Raw genomic sequence first — 12,323 nt, 5'->3', positions numbered from 1 at the left:
AGAGAAATCAGAAAAATTGTACTTCATCAAAATTTTCTTTAAAAATATTTGCTTTGTGAATGAACCTGTTAGAAGGATGAAAAGACAAGCTAAAGACAAGGAGAAAATATTTGCAAGCCACATATCCAACAAAGGACTAGTTTCTAAGATACATAAAGAATTCTTAAAACTCAACAGTGAGATGTGGCCCTTTCTTTCTAACTAAGCCACCTCAGCAGGTGAACTCACTGCTCTTTCTACATGGGACCTGACTTCCAGGGGTATAAATCTCCCTGGCAATGCAGGATATGATCCCAGGGATGAATCTGGACCCAGCATCATGGGACTGAGAATATCTTCTTGACCAAAAGGGGAATGCAAAATGAAACAAAATAAAGTTTCAGTGGCTGAGAGATTTCAAACAGAGTCGAGAGGTCACTCTGGTGGACATTTTTATGCATTACATAGACAACATCTCAGGTTTTAATGTATTGGAATAGCTAGAAGTAAATACGTGAAGCTATCAAACTCCAACCCAGCAGTCTGGACTCCTGAAGACGACTGCATAACAATGTAGCTTACAAGGAGTGATAGTGATTGTGAAAACCTTGTGGATCACACTACCTTTATCAAGTGTATGGATGGATGAGTAGAAAAATGGGGACAAAACCTAGATGAAAAATAGGGTGGGATGGGGGTGATGATTTGGGTGTTATTTTTTATTCTTATTCTGATTCTGAGGTAAGGAAAATGTTCAAAAATAGATTGAAGTGATGAATGCATAACTATACGACGGTACTGTAAACAGTTGATTGTACACCATGGATGATTGTATGGTTTGTAAATATATTTCAATAAAACCAAATTTAATTAAAAAAAAAAAAAAAAAACTCAACAGTGGGAAAAAAACACACACAAAAAAGAGAGTACGGACAAAGGACATTGCTCCGGTTTGCTAATGCTGCCTTATGCAAAATACCAGAAATGGATTGGCTTTTAAAAAGGGGGTTTATTTGGTTACACAGTTACAGTCTTAAGGCCATAAAATGTCCAAGGTAAGGCATCAACAATAGGGTGCCTTCACTGAAGGAAGGCCATTTCTTGGCATCCAAAAAACCTCTTTTAGCTGGGAAGGCTTATGGCTGGCGTCTACTTGCTCCCAGGTTGTTTCAAAACGGCATTCTCGAGAATGTCTCTGTATCAGCTTCTTAGGGGAATCTCTGGTCTAGTACCTCCAAAACATCAACAAAACTCTGCTTTCAATGGCTGTCTTCAAAATGTCTCTGTAAGTTGCAGCAGCAAGCTCCTTCTGTCTGAGCTACTTATATAGGACTCCAGTAAACTAATCAAGGCCCATGCTGAATGGGCAGGGCTACGCCTCCATGGATATTATCTAATCAGAGTTACCACCTACAGTTGGGTGGGTCACATCTCCATGGAAACAACTAATCCAACTTAATCAACACTAATACGTCTGCCCCCACAAGACTGCATTAAAGAATATGGCTTTTTCTGGGGGGCATAATATATACAAACTGGTACAGACATAAAGGGACATTTCACTGAAAAATGATATACAGACACAAATAAGCACACGAAAAGAGGTTCAGCATCATTAGCAATCAGGAAAATGCAAATTAAAATCACAATGAGATGCCGTACATACCTATCAGAGTCGCTAAAAGAAAAAAAGTAACACCACCAAATGCTGGCAAGAATGCAGAAAAACTGGTTCACTCACAGATTGCTGTTGAGAATGTAAAATAGTATAGCAACTCTGGAAAAGAGTTTCATAGTTCCAAACATGAGACAAACAAAATCCAGCAATTGCATTCCTGGGCATTTATCTCAGAGAAATGAAGGCATATCTGAGGGGCGGAAGGAAAAAAAAAAAAAAAGAAACCCCACATACCAATGTTTATAGCAGCTTTATTCTTTATTCATAATAGCCTTAACTGAAACAACCCAGATGTCATTCAATGGGTGAATGTTTAAACAAATAAATGTAGTACATCCATACTATGGAGTCCTATTCAGCAATAAAAAGGAACAAATTACTGATACACACAAGTTGGATGAAATATAGAGAATTATGCTGAGTGAAAAAGCTAATCCCATAAGGTTGCATACCATATAATTCCATTTATACAACATTCTTGAAATGACAAAGTAATAACTGTAAAGAACAGCTTAGAGGTTCCCAGGAGTTAAGGAGTGAATGGGGGCAGAAGTAAAGTGGTTGTAGTTATAAAAGGGTAATACAATGATCCTTGAAGTGATGGAATTGTTCCATAACTGACTGCATAGATGTCAATATTCTGACGATGTTATTGTAGTACAGTTTCGTAAGATGCTACATTTACAGAAAACTGGGTAAAGAGCAGGCAGATCTCTCTTCATTATTTCTTAAAACTGCATGTGAATCTCTAATTATCCCAAAATAAAAATTTAGCAAAAACTCTTTTCCACTCATTAAAAATAAATCTACACATTTTATAGCTTACTGAATCCACTAATTCTCAGTGACCACTCAAATCCATTTTCATTAGTAAGAATGTTGAAGTAGAAAATTTTCTTTTAAATTCAAAAACATCAAAAATCAATCAGACAAAATAACCATTGATTTTTGTCCTTACTAATCTGACATCTGATGGCTGAATCTGCTCTCACAGGAGATTTTAGTGGCTCTTGTTTTTGTTTTAGAATATAGAATATTTTAAATTTATATTTTGAATAAATAATACAATAATACGGTATTAAAGGGCACAGGGTGAAATATATTCCCTCCTCTCTCCCCACAACATATCCAGTTTCGCCTCTGCCTCCCTATGAGAAAGCCAAGTCCTTATCGATATTTTGTGTCTATTCAAGCTAATATGAGTTTAATCTCCCCACCACCCAACATATGTCTTTTTACACAAATGCTACTATACACATGGTTCCACATTTTGGTTTTTCATTTAATAAATCTCACAAAAACTTTGATCTTGATACCACAGATTCTTCATTTTTAAAAATAACTGTATGATATCCCATGGCACAGATGTATCATATATTTAAGTCACTTCTTATAATTTGCTAGTACAATGTTCCAACAAATAAATTTGTACATCTGGCTGTTGCATATCTGTAGAATAAATTCCTAGAAGTGGACCTGCTTGATCAAAGAGTATGTGATTTTGTAATTTTGATAAATACTGCCAAACAGCCCTTTACACTGATTGTCCTGATATGCACTACCATCAGCAATATATAAGAATTCTTGTTTCCCTCTGCCCTGTTCAATACAATGAATACTCTTTTTAATCTTGGCCAATCTGCTAGGTGAGAAAGTTCCCAGGGTTAGCATTCTACTCAGAGATAACAATAAATTGATCTTCTAGCAAAAGGATACTTTGGCGCATTACTCACAAGGAAATAAAGTGACCTTCAAGATGGCACAAGGCTTTATCCAGTATCAAGTGATACTGTGCATTTAAAATTACCTTGTAGTCCAGTCTATCCTCAGTGCATATTATTCATGGAAAAGAATAGGTGAAGGTAATTATTGATCAAAGCTAATATTAAAGCAGAAATTGGTTAGGATTTGTTTTAAGTTAAAAGCAAATTGGAAATAAATCCAAGGGTTCCTGCCATGCAAACTTGAATGTTTTTTCATGCATCAGGCTTTGCTGGTGGACTTCTGTTAATAATGCCATATGCACAGAAACCTTTAAAATACATTTTAAATCTGCATCGGGTCATATTAATAGGTCAATGCATGTGTACATATATAGTAATAAAGAATTAATATACGCTCCAAAAGAAGTTGAAAAAAAAGAATCAAGACGTAAAAGAAAAGTTTTTGGAGCTCTTGATAATCCCCCAAATCTCTCAGGTTTGCCAGTTTAAGTCATTATTTTTTTTTAATTACCACTTACCTGTAACTCCACAGTTTAAAGGAATGCAAGTTTCTTACCTATTCCTACACAGTTTTATTTTATGACAGCTCAAACATATTTTTCACCATGCACACAGTAAAATTTGAACTGTTGTCACTGTATAAATTAATGATTATAAATGTGGAGTTCGTTTTAGTAATTAATTTGGCTTACTTCAAATGTGTCAATAACCAAAAAGTAAGGCATCTCATCTGATTATTGGCATCTCAAATAGTAAGTTACCAAATTTAAAAATTCTCTATTATTTTTTATTTAGGTCTTTAATTGGGTAATAGAGCTCTTATTTCCTGAAAACCTGTATAAATGTCTTTCTAAATTCCACTAAAATACTACATCTTGAGTTACATACATTGGAAGTATTAGTAAGTATTGAATCAAATATGTAAGTGCAATCAGAAAAAGAAAAGCTTAAGAATAGTAAAAGATTATCTCATTTCAAAAAACTATTACTGTGTTTCTGTCACCATCGCTTACTGAAAAAATAAGAACACACTGAATGTTTATCTCACTTGGAGGAAATGGCCAATGCATTCTATTCTAAATTTGGTGGGATAATATATTTTACTGGATCACTGTTTAAGCAGATAGAAAAGGCAATAACATATTCATGGAAGAAAATTCAGTACATCGCCAGGTATTTACTGAGTACCTATTACAAGCGAAGCCCAGTAGCCCAGCTAGACAAGACTTAATTCGTTCTCTAGCTCAGCATCTTGGAGCAGAAAGGAGAGCTGGAAAGGGGTGCGGGGCTTGAAGGGAGTGAGTCCATAGAGAATGCTACTGCTTAAAGCAAACATTGTTGCCAGGACCCTGGAAAAGTAACCAGGCACTGACAAAATCATCTTAAGAAAGGGCGATGAGGCCCCCAAATGCAGCCACAAAAAGCAAACTCCTCACTCCTCCCGTGCTTCCTGGCAGCCAACAGCACAAATGGTGCAGACTAAGACTGGGTCTACCTTTAAGACCTGGAAGGGAAACAGCCCAACCAGAGAAACGGACGCAGTCTCATTTGCATAAGCACCCAAACACTGCTGGCGTCATTGCGTCCGGATTCGGGCCCCGCCCCGTCTTACTCCAGCCTTTCTCCACCCTAGAAGAGGATGGAAACGGACCCGAGACGCTATAGAAGATACATCAAACGCCACTTCTCCAACCCACGGAAAAGAATTCCTGTCCTTGCAGACTCTGCGAGCAGGTGGGTCACGCCTGCCGCCAGGACGTCTCGGGCGTTTTGATTCATTCATTTTACACGGCAGGTGCGCAAGCAAAGACTGAAAGGCTCTCTCTATATTCAAATCGTCCTCTCCCGGGGCCACGCACAGACAATCCATATGAATGAAAACGTAGAAACGATCTGGGTACCCAGTTCCTTCCCATCCTCTCCTTAAAAATACCAACTCCACCACCATCACCGCCACCATCTCAAATTCCAGGATGCGCGAACTGTACTTCTTCAGAAGCCACAAGCCTTGTCCGCAGCGAAAAGCCCACTTCAGGATCATTTATCTCAGTGTGCCGCACGCAAAAGGGAAGTGGGTGACGTGAAAACACTATGTCTTCGACAGTCCCTTCAACAGTTGCAAAAGCCCGAGAAGCAAATGAGGAATGAGGCTCGCTCCTCTCCTCGCCCCACCGCCCACCTACGTGAGGTTTGGCTTCCCATTCACTGAGAACTTTTGGATCATCTCTCCGCCCGACCCTCCCAGCTTTCCCCTTGGATTCCCCCTGTGCAACCCCACCCTTCATCCAATCCGACTTGACTTGGAAACGAGTAGGTCTCCCGGGGATACCGTAGGCAATTTCCACGATAAGAAGGAAGGATGGTAGCACGTTTCGACCCATGTGCCAATCTCCACATACCTCTTCTTGTCCCGGATTCTGCTCAAGTGCAGGACGCAGAGCCTGGAGGGTGGCCAGTCTCGCCCTCCTAGGGCTTTTGAACCGCACTGCTACCCCCACCCAGCCCGTCAGGAAACAGCCTGAGCCCTTCCCCGGATCCATCCATCAACTCCACTTCCTTCCCGGGCCCCCGGGCACCCGAGTGGCTAATGGCGAGCCCCACCCCACTCCGGATGCCCTTAGCATTAGGAGCGTGTCTTTACCGTTAGTGTGTCTTGTCTGGGTGCTTCTTTGCTGCTTCTGCGTCCAGACGGAAGCAGCAGTCGAGAAAGGGTCGGGTCCAGGTGGTGACTGACGGAGGCCGCAAAAGAGCTGCTTGGAGAGAAGCAGCTGCTTATGATGGGCGGGCTCTGGGGCCGGGTTTCGGGGTCGCTGCCTTGCAGGCAGGCGAGCAAGACTCGTGAGCGCCTGTGCGTCTGCCAGAGAAGGAGCACGGGATGCAAGCGCGCGGGTGCCTATGTGTGTGTATGTGTGCGTGTGTTTGTGTGTGTGTGTGTGTGTGCGTGCGTGTGTGACGGAGGCACCCACGTGCCCGGCCCGCCGGTGCTGCGGCCGCCGTCAGACTGCAGGGGGCGGGGGGAAAGCTGACTGCGATGAGGTGGGGGAGGTTGCTGGCTAAGGGGAGCCGGGCGCACCAGCAGGGTGCCGCACCTCTCTGCCCCACCGCTCTTTGACGCAGAGGCCGCTGCAGCTACCCTCCGCGTCCTGCCGGGGCGAGATTGGGCCCGCGGAGCGCTGTCTGGAACTGGGGAAGCCTGCTCCAAAACAAAACAAAACAAAACAAATTTTCCTTGCCACTGCCGTCCTCCCTCAGCCCACTCAACAGAAAGGGTGGGTACCAGTTGCCAGCCCCCAACCCCCCGCCTTTGTCTCCGTGAGGATAACAATAGAAACGATCTTCCCTCGCACACTTGTGTTTTCCGAGAGTCGGTAACGGGACTAGGAAGAAGGGGGTGACCAAAGAACCCTTTTCCTTAGGTTCTCCCCACGCCGGCCATTTACATCGCTTGCGAAATAAAGGAAATCTTGGCATTTGTTTCTTCACCAAAGGATGGTCTGGCAGCTCTCAGGGATTCTGAACAGGTTATGAAGATCTGTTTTAGGGAGCCTGTCCTCACCCTATGTTGGTAACTCAGCATCTGACTCTTTCCCAAGTCGTCTTATTACAAGATGAAAGGCTGATAAGTAAGAAGGGCTCATAATTAAACCACGTGGAGAACTCCTAAAATATACATCACTAAGCACAAAGCTTATCCTCCTTTTGAAAATGGCTGAATCTTCCCTTAGGCAGGGCAAATGCTCTAAGGAATCAATTTGTGTTCCTTAAACTTGAAAACTTTGAAAGAAATGCAAAATGAACCTAACACATTTACAGCAGAAAGGTTCAGTGACTTGGAGAAACACACTTTTCACTCCCAGATATTAAAATTCCCATTTTACAAAAAATACTTTCGCGTACTTTTAGGCCTTCCAACAATCCCTCAGCTTTTGAAGGGTCGTATCCAATTAAGACTGAATTAAATAATAAGACTATTGGCGGCAGGTTTTTCATGCACTGAAAAAAGCTCCTGGAAAGAAATCACAAGACCCAAATTTCTGGTCAGAACATTGCTACTAATCCTTAGTTTTTAAAGTAGCCAAGAAAGGTTTTTTTCTCAACCTCTCCTCCAATCCCACCTTAAAAATAAATAAATAAATAAATACATAAATAAATAAATAAGATTTGATCCCTTGAATGCTCCTCCCCTGCCACCAGTAAATAAACGCTCTTTGACAGATGACCCATTAAAAGTTACAATAAAGTTGTTATAGAACAATCTTGCATAATTAACATTTTACTTCATAGCTTGGTGACATGCTGGCAAATATTTATATTGATAGAATTCACTTTATATATATTGAAACAGATACAGTAGAAATATTACCAAAACAACTTAGAAGAATTTAAGAAAATAGCTAGAGCTAGGTATTTCATAATCAGAGTTAGGTTTATCTGTGGGAAACAAAGTTATCTCTATGCTTGCAGGGAATGGTTAACAATGATACCTAGAAGGCGTAATTCCTACAAGTATTCCCCCTTAACACTTTTTCACTGATGCTTAGCACCTATTTCAAATGCATATACAAAGCCACAAGTTACAAAAATTTGTTGAGTGATGTCCTTAATAATGACTGACACTAATTTATGTCTTGATGCCAATGAAAAGTAGGGAAAGCAGCTATTATTGAGCTTCCCACTAAGTACCTAGGATTTTATAATATCTTATTTAATCTTCTCAACTAATTAATGAGGTGATTTTTCCTAGTTTAGTGATTAGAAAAAAAAGTGATACTCAGGAAAAAAAACGCAAAAAGTCACACAGCTAGTTCTGTGGCAGAATGGAGATTTACGTACAGAACTGGCTAGCTTCAGAATTCTGGTTTCTTTTTGATATCTTGTAAGCCTTTAATGAATTTTTAGATTTTACAGGAGAAAAAGGCAGAATTGACACAAGGGGCAGGCACCTTTGAAAATAAGTGGAGTGGGAGTGGGAAGACCCTATAAAGAGAGACTAGAAACTCCAATCAGAAGCATTTTTAAAAGTTAACAATAGAGATCCTTCAAAGACTTAAAGTTCAATTTCTAGTATTTTTTAAGATAACAACTATTGAATATTTTCTCTGTCACGCTGTGGAAAAATGACAGCATGGTGTTCCTGTGGGAGGACGAGGCAGCACATAGAAGAGGAATAGCAGAACTGGAAGATTTCAGCCTACAAGTGAAGGAAGCCTAGTCTTTTTTGACCATGCTGGGGTTAATAATATTAGTAACTATTGATTCAGCATTAATTATGGGCATTGGCAATGAGGCAGAATAATTTATATGCCTTACTTTACTCAATTCTTATACCAATCCTGTGAGGTAGGTACAATTATTAGCCCCAGATTACAGAAGAGAAGACTGAGACTAGTATTTCTTAAACCAAATCTCTCAGAATAGCAGTATTCTGTAAAAACTCACAAAGATGTAGCTTTCTCAGCTGATGATGTAACTTGTAAGAGCCTAAAGATGAAGGAGAACATCATCTTTGAATAATGGGGCATCTTGCCCCCCTGCCCCCAGTATTATTTGTTTCTCTCCTCTCTTGCCCCTGCCCTGAAAGTGGTATGGTAGGAGTAGACTTATAGGTCACTAGTCTACTTACTCAGAAGCTGGCTTAGGCCTACAGAAGTCGGAGTCCTAGTCATTCCGGTATGTATAGGTTCAGTGTATATACTTTTATGCAGGTTGTAAATACCTCCTTCTCCTATCCCCCTGAGTTCCCAAAAATACAAAATTAGCGTGTGCTACAGCCTCACTGGGTAAATGCCCCAATGTTTGTCAGGCTACATTTGGCCATGGTCACATTTTTTATTTTCTATAAATTAACTCAAATCATAAGCTCTGACTCTGAGCTCATGTACAATTCATCAGGCAAACAAACAAACAAAAAAAAATTACATTCATTCATCCTTGGGACTTCCTTAAAATCCCCAAGCATCCTTTGTAGCTTCAGCCTACCCCTGTATTTTTATATCAGGGATTTGGGGATTTCATATAGTACTGAGGCACAAGGAGTGGTATCCTCTGATCACTGGTTTGTCAGAGGATGTCTACTGTCCCTGCTCACATGATCCCTCTGGTACTATGGGTCACTGCTGTTTCCATCCCAAGTTTGAGGCATGGGAATTCACTAAGACTAAGTATCTTGTATCCAGGGTCCCCTCAACTCCACAGTGACGCTTTTCTGACTCCCTGTTGCCTATTTAGCAACAGATGCTAATACCAAGTCAAAAGCTCATAGGAGTATTTTACATGGGCAAAATAAACACCTATGATAAAATAAACACCTATGTTCAGTCCTCATACAACTCATCTGTTACCATGTGGCCCTCCCTTCTCCATGCTAATATTCCTCCACTGAAAAACACATATAAAACTGTGACATGTAGAGAATTAAACACCTGGGAAAGATTCCTTGATGACCCTAAATTTCCCTAACAGGAAGGGTAAGTAGGTAAAATTCCATTATAGCAATGTCTTACAGAAAATTGTCCAAACATCACAATGTCATCATTGTAAATTAGTATGAGGAACCTAAAACTAAACAAAGATAAAGTTACTCACTACAAGAGATAGGAGAAATAAAGAGAAAAAGCTTGTTGTAGTAAGAAAGGGGTTACATCATTCATAGGTATTTCAAGAAGGGTCAGAAACTATTGAGATCTAGACCAAATTTCTAGATTTGAGGTTCAGATATTGCAAATATGTAGTCCCTGTTGCCCGGTTCAGTTTCCCATACTTCAGTAACACTTCTTAGACTCAGTTTGCCACTAGTCCTAAGTCTCTTTCTTAGCACTGGAGAGACTATCAGAGTCTCATTTACCTCTGTGAGTGGGGGGTGGTAACTAAAGTCCTTAAACCTAAGCAGATTCTGGGACCGATTCCATATTCCCTTTTTATAGGTTCTGTTCCCCTAACACCATTCTGTTATGAAAAATTTTTATTAGTTTTTATTTAGTGATCAAAGCAGAACCATCATAAACATTACAGATATTTAGTGAAGGAATTAGACTTATAAAATGTGGGAGGAACTGGGGGAGTGAAAAGTGTTGAGCACTACAGTTAGAGAATCAGAGAAAATTGTTCCCTAAAAGCTTCAGCCTGAAAACGTATAGTGAATGGAAATTCCGAAGGTCACAGGAAGGTCAAGAAGCCACCACACCTGGCTGCCATGACCTCCTACCCCCACATCACAAAAAAACTCACCTAGTTCTCTTAGGAGATTTATAGTTTTAGCTTTTCCATTTTGGACTATGACTGATATTGAATGAAATTTTGTTTATGGGTGAGGTAAGGGTTAAAATCTTTTTTATTCTTCAAATGTGTAATTTTGAGCCTATTTCTGGGCTCTCTATTCTTTTCCATTCATCTATTTGTCAGTCTTTATACCAGTATCATATTCAAGTTTGTTTTAGCTATTCTAAGCTTACTGCATTTCCATATGAATTTTAGAATAAGTTTAGCAAGTTTCTGTCTCCCTCTCCTCAAAATAGCCTGACAAGAAAAACCCTTTCTGTTTTGAAGCCACCATTTTTTTCCGCCTTTTTCTATGTACAGGATGTCAGCAAATTCTATCAGTTATTTCCTGAAACATTTCTTAAATTGATCCCTTTCTGACAATTCCCACTGGTTCTACCATTCTCTAAATATTCTGTTTGCTCTAAGCTTGGAGCAATAATCTGTCTTATGGGTCCTCCAAACACAGCTAGAAATTTTGATTTGTACTGCTGGCCTCCCCATCCATATGGGTAAATCTTCCTAACCTTGGTCCTACACATTCTTGAGAAGCAGACAACACAGTACTTAAGAGCACAAATTCAGGAGCCACCTTGATTGGATGGTCCGGCTCTGCTATGTACCATCTGTGTAACTTTAGAAACTCACTTAACATTTTTGTTCTTCAGTTGCCTTCTCAGTAAAAGGAGATAATAGCACCTCTTACATAGGAGAGTTATAAGGATTAAAAACATATGTAAATCATTTGGAAAAGTACCTTCCATATATATGCTGTGAACTTGGTTTACCATTCCTGTTCACTGCTGGTACTTTGTAGGAAAGACCTAAAGAATTCATAAAGGAAAACAGCAACATAAAGTTCTAAGTATATAAAAACAAACTAAAAGATCTATATAAAGCCCAAGAGATTATATATAATGCCACATACAAAGGATACCATGAGAGAAAATATTTCCCACATGGCTTGCTTTTTTTTGCCTTTATATAATCTGCTGCACTTCCTTTGCTTCTCCAGTTGCTGAAATGCTGCTCATACTTTAAAATACAGCTTAGTTTTTACTGGCATAATGGGCAAAGAAAAAAACAAGGTGAAGAAGAGTTGTAGAGAGTACTTCCAGGGAAGGTGGTGGAATCAGGAGCTACAGGACTCACTCCTCAAAACCAGCTACTGGACGGTCAGCAACTACCTGAAGTAACTGTTCTGGGGCTCCAGAAGCCAGGGGAGCACTGGGCAGCATCCAGAGAAAAGTGGGGCAAAGAGGCTGAGAAACAGCAATAGAGAACTGTGAGTAACTCGCTCTACAGCTGATGATGGCTTACATCCCCCACTCTCAAGGAGAGCCGTCTTGGGTCCTGTCCTGGGATGACTGCTGTGGATGGAGAGGGACGTGGAAACCCTCTTCCTCAAGAACACAGTGGAGTGGAGGGATCTATGGCCGTGTATTGATCACGGCTTTTGATCAGTGAATTTAGATCACTGGATCCTGGCTCTGAACCGCTGTTTTATGCTACTCCAGACAATCTTAAAAATTGTCATCAAGATAATCAGATACCTGGAGATCAACAAAAAATTACAAGCCAAACTAACAATCAGGAAGATATGGCCCAGTCAAAGGAAAAATATTAAAACTTTGCAGGAGACACAGAATTTGGAACAACTATTCAAAGATGTTCAAATAAATCTC

At 40.2% G+C, this 12,323-nt stretch overlaps 1 protein-coding gene across 2 annotated transcripts in view; it reads right to left on the bottom strand.

Moving 5' to 3' along the window:
* Nucleotides 1–6,275, bottom strand: part of SLC6A15 (solute carrier family 6 member 15) — a 45,103-nt gene extending 38,828 nt beyond the window's left edge. The window contains exon 1 of one of the 2 annotated variants that reach the window (XM_037848081.1): nt 5,781–6,275. The gene's annotated coding sequence lies outside the window, so the exon portion shown is untranslated. The remainder of the gene's footprint in view (nt 1–5,780) is intronic. The other variant, XM_037848082.1, reaches the window with a different exon arrangement.
* Between the last annotated feature and the right edge of the window lie 6,048 nt (nt 6,276–12,323).

The sequence above is a fragment of the Choloepus didactylus genome, chromosome 8 (genome assembly GCF_015220235.1).
Source record: "Choloepus didactylus isolate mChoDid1 chromosome 8, mChoDid1.pri, whole genome shotgun sequence".
Classification (NCBI taxonomy): domain Eukaryota; kingdom Metazoa; phylum Chordata; class Mammalia; order Pilosa; family Megalonychidae; genus Choloepus; species Choloepus didactylus.
Note: the sequence above shows the minus strand (reverse complement) of the source record. Positions and strands in the feature narration are given on the sequence as shown.